The 8,664-nt window shown below is 40.5% G+C and overlaps 1 pseudogene; it reads left to right on the top strand.

The window, feature by feature from the left end:
- Nucleotides 1-6,097: 6,097 nt before the first annotated feature.
- Nucleotides 6,098-8,664, top strand: LOC129024942 (histone H2B type F-M-like; annotated as a pseudogene).

Raw genomic sequence — 8,664 nt, forward strand, 5'->3', positions numbered from 1 at the left:
GGCAAAACTGTCAGTACCAGGGCTTTGTTATAGCAGTTGCATTTATAGGGAAAGGAAAAGGCTGGAGTTAAATGATTTTCTTCTTTTATGCATTAACATCCTTTGAAAATCACTGGTCAGTGGCTTTATGCTTTTATTCTGTCAGTGTACATAGGCAGAGATGACCTTAATTACTAAGAACAGAAAATGAAATGTCAGAAAGAAAAAATATACTGAAAGTTAAAAGAGAAAAATCAGCCAAGTAAAATTTCATGCCTAATTCATCTCTGCAAGGGATAAAAAAAGTCTCATTTAGTATTATGGCTTAAAATTCCCATGAAACTCTGCAGGCCAGTGAGTTTTATAAACACTCCTAGAATTTAACCAATGCATGTTCATACCTAATGAGAATGGCTTGCCTTTGGAGTGTTTTTAATTTTTTTTTCTTAAATTTACTTTAAGTTCTGGGATACATGTGCTGAACATGCAGGTGTGTTATACAGGTATTCATGTGCTATGGTGGTTTGCTGCACATATCAACCCATCATCTAGGTTTTAAGCTCTTCATGCATTCAGTATTTATTTTAATGCTCTCCCTCCCCTTTGCCCCTAACCCCTGACAGGCCCAGGTGGGTGATGTTCCCCTCCCTGTGTCCATGTGTTCTCATTGTTCAGTTCCCACTTATGAATGAGAACATGTGGCATTTGGTTTTTTGTTCCTGTGTTAGTTTGCTGAGGATAATGGTTTTCTGCTTCATCCATGTCCCTGCAAAGGACATGAACTCATTCTTTTTATATGGCTGCATAGTATTCCATGGTATATATGTGGCACATTATCTTTATCCAGTCTATCATTGATGAGCATTTGCATTGGGTCCAAGTCTTTGCTATTGCAAATAATGCTGCAATAAACATACGTATGCATGTGTCTTTACAATAGAATGATTTATAATCCTTTAGGTATATATCCACTAATGGGATTGCTGGGTCAAATGGTATTTCTGGTTCTATATCGTTGAGGAATTGCCACGCTGTCTTCCACAATGGTCGAATTAATTTACACTCCAACCAACAGTGTAAATGTGTTCCTATTTCTCTCCATCCTTGCCATCATCTGTTGTTTCCAGACTTTTTAGTGATCACCATTCTAACAGGCGTGAGATGGTATCACATTGTGGTTTTGATTTGCATTTCTCTAATGAGCAGTCATGATGAGCTTTTTTTTTTTCATGTTTGTTGGCCACATAAATGTCTTCTTTTGAGAAGTGTCTGTTCATATCCTTCACCCACTTTTTGATTTTGTATTTTTTTCTTGTAAATTTGTTTAAGTTTCTTGTAGATTCTGGATATTAGCCCTTTGTCAGATGGAAAGATTGCAAAAATTTTCTCCCATTCTGTAGGTTGCCTGTTCACTCTGATGATATTTTCTTTTCTGGGCAGAAGCTTAAATGTGTAGAAATATGTTTGATTCTTGCCTTGGTAATATTCTACCTGTTTGATCTTGGGCAAGTGACAATCTTTTGTGGTTCAGTTTCTTCATCCACAAAAATGGAGAAAATAACAGTACTTCACAGAGATCTTGTGAAAGGCAATTAAAGTGTTCCCTGTAAAGCACTTAGAACAATGCCTGGAATAGTCGCCACTCAGTCAGTGGTGACTCTTTTTATTACTATAGCAATGCCTGGTATAATTGACACCAACCAATATGAGTGTCGGCTATATGGGTGGTAATGAAAGGGAGTGCAATTAACTGGCAACGTCAGAAGTAGGGTAAATTAATTCGATCTTCTGGTTAATAGGTGCCATGTGGAATCTACTAATGTTCTAGGGATTGTTATTTTCAGTAATAATAATTGTAATTAAGTCCTCAACTTTACCATTGAACTGAATATGTTGTTGTCCCCAGTCATATCAAATGGTGAAGAAACATCTCTAAAGAGCCAGGAAAAACTATTGACATAACTGTGTGGTCACTAATTAAAGGCAAAGGTATTGATTAATGGAATCACGAAAATGTCTGATATATAACTGGATACTTTATGTGTGGAAACAACACTCAGATCTCTGCAGCAAAGTTTTGGTGCAGAAAGCTTGTATTAGGGATTTCCAGAGTAATAAAACCAATAGGCTATCTATCTATCTATCTATCTATCTATCTATCTATCTATCTATCTATTCATCTATCTAGATAGATAGGTTTATTTTAAGAAATTGATTCATGCGATTATGGAGGCTGGTAAGTCCAAAATCTGCAGGATGGGCTGGCAGCCTGGAGTCCCAGGTAAAAGCTGAGATTACAGTTTAAGTCTAAAGACCATGAGGCTGAAGACCCACAGGAGAGCTGATGTTGCAGTTCAAGTGTGAAGGCTGTCTGCTGCAGAATTTACTCTTGCTTGGGGGAAGTCAGTCTATTTGTTCTATTCAGGCCGTTATGGAGGGCAGTCTGTTGTACTCAGGTCCATTGATTTAAATGTTAATCCCAAAAACACCTTCACAGAAACATTCAGAATAAAATTTGACCACATATCTGGATACTGTAACCCAACCAAGTCGGGTTACCGAAATCTCTATCCTTGTTTATTTGGGAAAAAATCTCCCCCTGGTTGGAAAGACGAGACAAGACATAAAATTGGCCATCACAGGGCTAAATGTGGGTTATCAAGTAATGACTGTATAATCCTAACCTGAAAACATTTCTCACTCCCTGATTCCCAGCCTTTCTCTTACCAATTTGCAACAGAGTAAACATATGCTCCTCAACTTACAATGGAGTTCAGTCCAGTTAAACCTATCGTAAAGTCAAATAATTTTAAGTCGAACCATCCTAAGTTGGAGTCCGTCTGTATTGGACACAGTTATGCAACATGGAATGGCTATGCATATGTTTTAGACAGCTACTGAAACACAGAATTCAGCACGGGAATGGTTACATTTCCTAACTGCTGCTTGAAAAAACTCCTGTGTTTTCAGGAGAAAATCAGGTTCCTTGTATACCTTTGCATGAAGCCTAACTTGATGCTTTTGCTTTTATACCTCTGAATTGATCACATTGCCCTCAAGGAAAAATCAAGCTACGAAAAGACTTGCTCTAAAGGTGAGGCTCACCTCATCCTGTCTACCTAAGGTATCCATGCATTGAAGGTGCCATCACTACAACATGAGATAGGATGGCAGAGGACAATGTTCAAGTGCTTGGGTTCTGGACTCTGACTGACGTGGATTTGAATCCCTACTCTTCCATTTATCAGCCGTGTGATCACTGGACACCTTACTTAGTTACTCTGTGTTTTGTCTGCAAAAAATTGAGGCTAAAATATCTACACCACAAAGGACTATTAGGAGGAGTAAAGGTGATAAGCAAACCATGGAGGAAACACAATCTGACATTCTCATGGGTTTAACACTGGGACTCAGACAGCTTTGTAGAGAAAGAATTTTTTTTTAAAGTGCAGTACAGGAAAGGGGACTGTATCCGAGAGGTCCAGAAGGGTCCTGTGGACTAGCCACAGAATTCAGCAATGGTCTCATAGGTTGTCAGGGGCCAGTCTCTTATCTAATGTAGGTTTATTCATTTATCTGTTCATTTAACAAAGATCTGAGAGCTACTACACTCACAACTTCCTGCATGATCTAGTTACCCTGGGAAGTACAGAATCGTAAATTTGGACATATTTTGGAGTGAAAGGGATGCTGTTAAGAATTACTAAGGGACAACAGGCGAACTCAGGACATATGGTCACTATGCTAGGGAAAATGTCTGGGATAAGGAAAAAGAGTAAATAGTCACCCTTTAAAGCTTTTTCTGTGCCCCCACTCACATCCACACTCATTCCCCCCTATTCCAGAGTGACAGTCTATGATGAAAGAAGAAGAGTATTATATTCGGTCAAGAATTAGGACCAATCATATTTTGGAGAAGGCATTGTACTGAAGTAAGTGTTTTTATCATCTCATATTACCATAGTGGGTTAATTTTGTCAGACACGTGGTTGAAAGTGAAAAAGCCCCACAACAATCAAATTGAAAAAAAAAAAAAAAAAAGGAAGAGTCATCCTACTTTTCTTTTTCTTTTTTCTTTTTTCTTTCTTTCTTTTTTTTTTTTTTAGAAGGAGTCTCGCTCTGTCGCCAGGCTGGAGTGCAGCGATACGATTTCAGCTCACTGCAAACTTCGCTTCCTGAGTTCAAGCAATTCTCCTGCCTCAGCCTCCCGAGTAGCTGGGACCTCAGGCACGTCACCAAGCCAGGCTAAATTTGGTATTTTTAGTAAAGATGGGGTTTCACCATGTTGGCCAGGATGGTCTCGATCTCTTGACCTCCTGATCCGCCCGCCTCGGCCTCCCAAAGTGCTGGGATTACAGGTGTGAGCCACCGCGCCTGACCCCTAGTTTTCTTAATTGGTCACTGTCATTTTCTTAAACTTGTGAACAAATGAGAACCTAAAAGAGCCAATCTTTCAAAATGGATCCCAGTGCCTAACTGAGCTTAAATTTAAAATAGAGCCAAGCTGCCCCGTGCTGACTAGAGCTCACACGTGTACTACGAATTCCCCAAAAAACCACGTCTGACTTTGGAACTTTCAGAGCTCACCTGAAGCATCCAACCAGAGCTCACCTGTCGCTGCCAATAAGGGCTCAGCTGTATTGACCAACCAGAGATCAACTGAGTCAACAGAACTAAGTTTGAATCAGATCAACAGAACTGTTTGAATTGTTTATTTGCATAAATGGACTGTACTGGGAACCTCGATAGGAACTTTCTTTATAAAAGCCGTATCCTCTCTTTGTTCTCTGGAACTGCACCTTTGTTTTACACTGAAGTCTGCACCTCCCTGGTTTGCAAACTGTACACAGGAATAACCTCTTTCCTCCAAATTCCTTTACAAAGAATTTTTCTTCACAGTATGATGCAAGAGGTAGAAGACATGCTTACAGCTGTGGATTCATATCCTGAAATCACCACAATTACAATAAAACGAAAAATCAAACAAAGAAATAAAAAGTAGACAAAAACCTCAAACTAATTTTCTCTTCAATTTACAAGGCTGAACAGCTAGGAGGAGACTTATTGATTCAGGACAGTTCACCTGCTCACATTTTGAGCCAATGGCTGAGGCCCAGGACTGCAGATACTTCATTAGTTGAGCCAGTGGAGAGTGGGGTTTGGATGCTCTCATTGGATACTTCTATCATAAGTGATGCATACTCATAGGGGGTTAAGCTTTGCATTAAAAAAGATTGTAGACTGGGAAATAATATAATTAGACAAATGTGAATGACTTAGAGCAGTTACTTCAGTTTCTAGGAAGCTTGAAAAGGGTTCATTGATTTATTTGACTCAGCTATTTCTGCATTGTGGGTTTTTGTCATGTGTTTAAATGAATTCTATAACAGAGATAATGTTGAAAAAAGATTGTATGAGGTCTGCTTGTTTCATTAGTAATGTTTGTCCCAGTTCGATCCTTCTGAATTTTTATTTATAGCAGTAAACTGTTTCCGTGTGTGTGTGTGTGTGTGTGTGTGTGTGTGTAATGTGATTTAATTACTAGTATTTCAGGTATGAGTTTTGTAACCACATTTATAAATGAACTGCTCATATATATACATATACATATATATACATATATATACATATACATATATATACATATACATATATACATATACATATATATACATATACATATATACATATACATATATATACATATACATATATACATATACATATATATACATATACATATATACATATACATATATACATATACATATATACACATATACATATATACATATACATATATACATATACATATATATACATATATACACATATACATATATACATATACATATATATATATTTAGTATGCTTCCTTCAGTGGGTATCAACATCATATTATATTTTCTTGAAATAAGTTTTGTCGGCTGGGCGCAGTCGCTCATGCCTGTAATCCCAGCTCCTTGGGAGGCCAAGGCAGGAGGATCGCTTGAGTCCAGGAATTCTACACCAGTCTGGGAAACATGAAGAAACCACATCTCTACAAAAAAAAAAAAAAAAAAAAAAAAATATATATATATATATATATATATATATATATGAAAATTAGCCGAGTGTGGTGGTGCGTGCTTCTAGTCCCAGCTACTCAGGAAGCTGAGGCAGGAAAATCACTTGAACCTGGGAGGCAGAGGTTGCAGTGAGCTGAGATCGTACCACTGCACTCCAGCCTGGGTGACAGAGCGAGACTCTGTCTCAAAAAAAGAAAAAGTTTTCTCTTTTTAAACCTGGAACCATCTTACTAGCAATAAATGACCTGATCTTAAAAGTCTGACAGGAAACAGCATTGGAATTTGGGATGGTACATTCTTGGTGATGGCACCTTCTTGATGATGGCTATTTCTTTAATTCTTCTTAATCGCTAAATCCTTGATTTCTTCAGATTCTGAGATTTATGTTTTACATTCATATATTTAATACATGTTTCTGAATGTATTATCATAGATTCTTGAAGGGTATTTTTTAACTTCAAAATATTTCCAATTTCATGGATTCAATTTTTCTCCATAAGGAGGTTTCTTAGAGAATTGGGGTAACATTTTTTCACCCAACATCACTTATTCACCAACACTAACATTCAGAGTATTTTGGGGATCAAAATACTGTTAAGAAAACAATTTTAAATTTCGTACATGTTTAAGGATTTGTAATGTTTTTACAAGCATCTTAATTTCTGTTTGTGTTGTCTGCTTGAAGACTGTGGTTTGGCCATCGTCCCTTATCCACATTCACTAAAGGTGTTGATCATAACTGAGGACAGGAGCAGAACAGCCAGGTCCCTTTATGCCCAGGACCCTTCGGCAGCCATGTCAGGGTGTTCCTGCTCAAGCCAGGGTGGCTTAGCCCTTGATAACAGTAGATTCTGAGATGGGTGAGAAGTGGTCCACATGTGGCCACTGTCATTCCTCTGGCATAATGGACTTGGGCTCAGGAGGTCAAGCCCTCTTCAAGGAGCATGAGCTGAAATTGCTAAACTTTGGGAGTTTTTCGTGACACCCTTCAAAGTGCTCACGGTGTGGCATGGATCAGCTGGGGAGGGTTGATGTGGTTTTGCCCTGTGGGGTATCTATCTGTGTACTTTTGTCTGAGGGAGGCAACTGGGGCCACTTAGGCCGGCAGATGCCCACTGTGATTGGTTGACATGATACCAAGCAACAGGATCATCCAATCACCTTCAATGCAGGAAGGATGGCTGACAGGCTCCCTGGGTGACACTTCTTCCAATCAGACGTCAAGTTGGACTGTGACGTAGAGCCATGTGGCCATACCAAATTCCCCCCACCCTTCCCCTGTCCACAACCGTCATTGTCTGTTCTTGCCATCCAGTGGCCACTGCCTCCGCCATGGCTGAGGCTTCCTCTAAGACAACCTCTGAGGAAGACCAGAGCATCCAGGAGCCCAAAGAGGCCAACTCCACGACGGCCCAGAAGCAGAAGAAGTGAGGGCCTCGAGGCTCCCGTAGGCGCCATGCCAACAGCGGGGGAGATATCTTCGGGGACAGCTTCGCCACCTATTTCCCCCGGCTGCTGAAGCAGGTTCACCAGGCCCTCAGCCTTTCCCAGGAGGCAGTGAGTGTCATGGATTCTATGGTTCGTGACATACTGGACCGCATCGCCACCGAGGCTGGTCACCTGGCCCACTACTCCAAGTGCGTGACCATCACCTCCCGGGACATTCGGATGGCCGTGTGCCTGCTGCTGCCCGGGAAGATGGGCAAGCTCGCTGAGTCTCAGGACACGAATGCCACCCTCAGGTACACCAAAAGCAAGTGAGCTATCTCAGGAGCACCTGAGCACCCGGGAAACCCAAAGGCTCTGTTCAGAACCACCACACGTGACCCTAAAGACCAGTGGCCTGCCAAGGAAGGGACCCCACCGGAGGTTGGGGTGGGTGGCACCGTTCTGGCTTGGGGAGCATGTGGCGTGTGTCCTCCTGCGGTTTTTCAAGCATTTTTCCCACAGTGCAAAACATTGTTAACTCCAATATATCCGTAGTGCAATATGCTCCAAGGAAAAGTAGGGGGTGTTTCCGTGATCGTGTTTCATTTCCTCAGTTTCCTAAATGGCCGTTTTTATGAGTTATCTTTCTAGGTTATCTTTGTGGTGATATTATCAATGTGCTGATGTTTACCTTTTTCACTCTCATTCTCCTACGACTGGATAGTGGAATTTTCCAGAACTTCATTATGTGCGATATGGCAACAGAGAAAGTGAATACACTGATATAAGAAGCAAGGTAACCCTGCTAAAAGTGTTCAGCGTCTTTCTCCTCATGAATCCATGTAAATAAGCAAACGAGGCCCAGTTACAGTGTACATATAGCTAAATAAATTTTCAAGAATCCATTCGTTTTCCAGCTTCCCTGACTCTGAGATCACTATTGCAATTCATTCTCTTTTTGCACTGACAATCATTTCATTTCTTTTTGAACAGAAACCTTCCTTACTTCCAGGTGTGTGTCACTAGGATTACAGAGTGTCCACGGAAACAGCTCATGCCCTAGCGTACAGTGGTGCAGCCAATGAGTGTCCTGAAGTCTATGAGCAACACTCATTGTCCCAATGTGGGACGAGTGACCCAAGCTGAACCCACAACAGCCTTCCTGTGATATTCCACCTGGTGGTTAAAG

Source organism: Pongo pygmaeus, chromosome X (genome assembly GCF_028885625.2).
Source record: "Pongo pygmaeus isolate AG05252 chromosome X, NHGRI_mPonPyg2-v2.0_pri, whole genome shotgun sequence".
Lineage (NCBI taxonomy): Eukaryota > Metazoa > Chordata > Mammalia > Primates > Hominidae > Pongo > Pongo pygmaeus.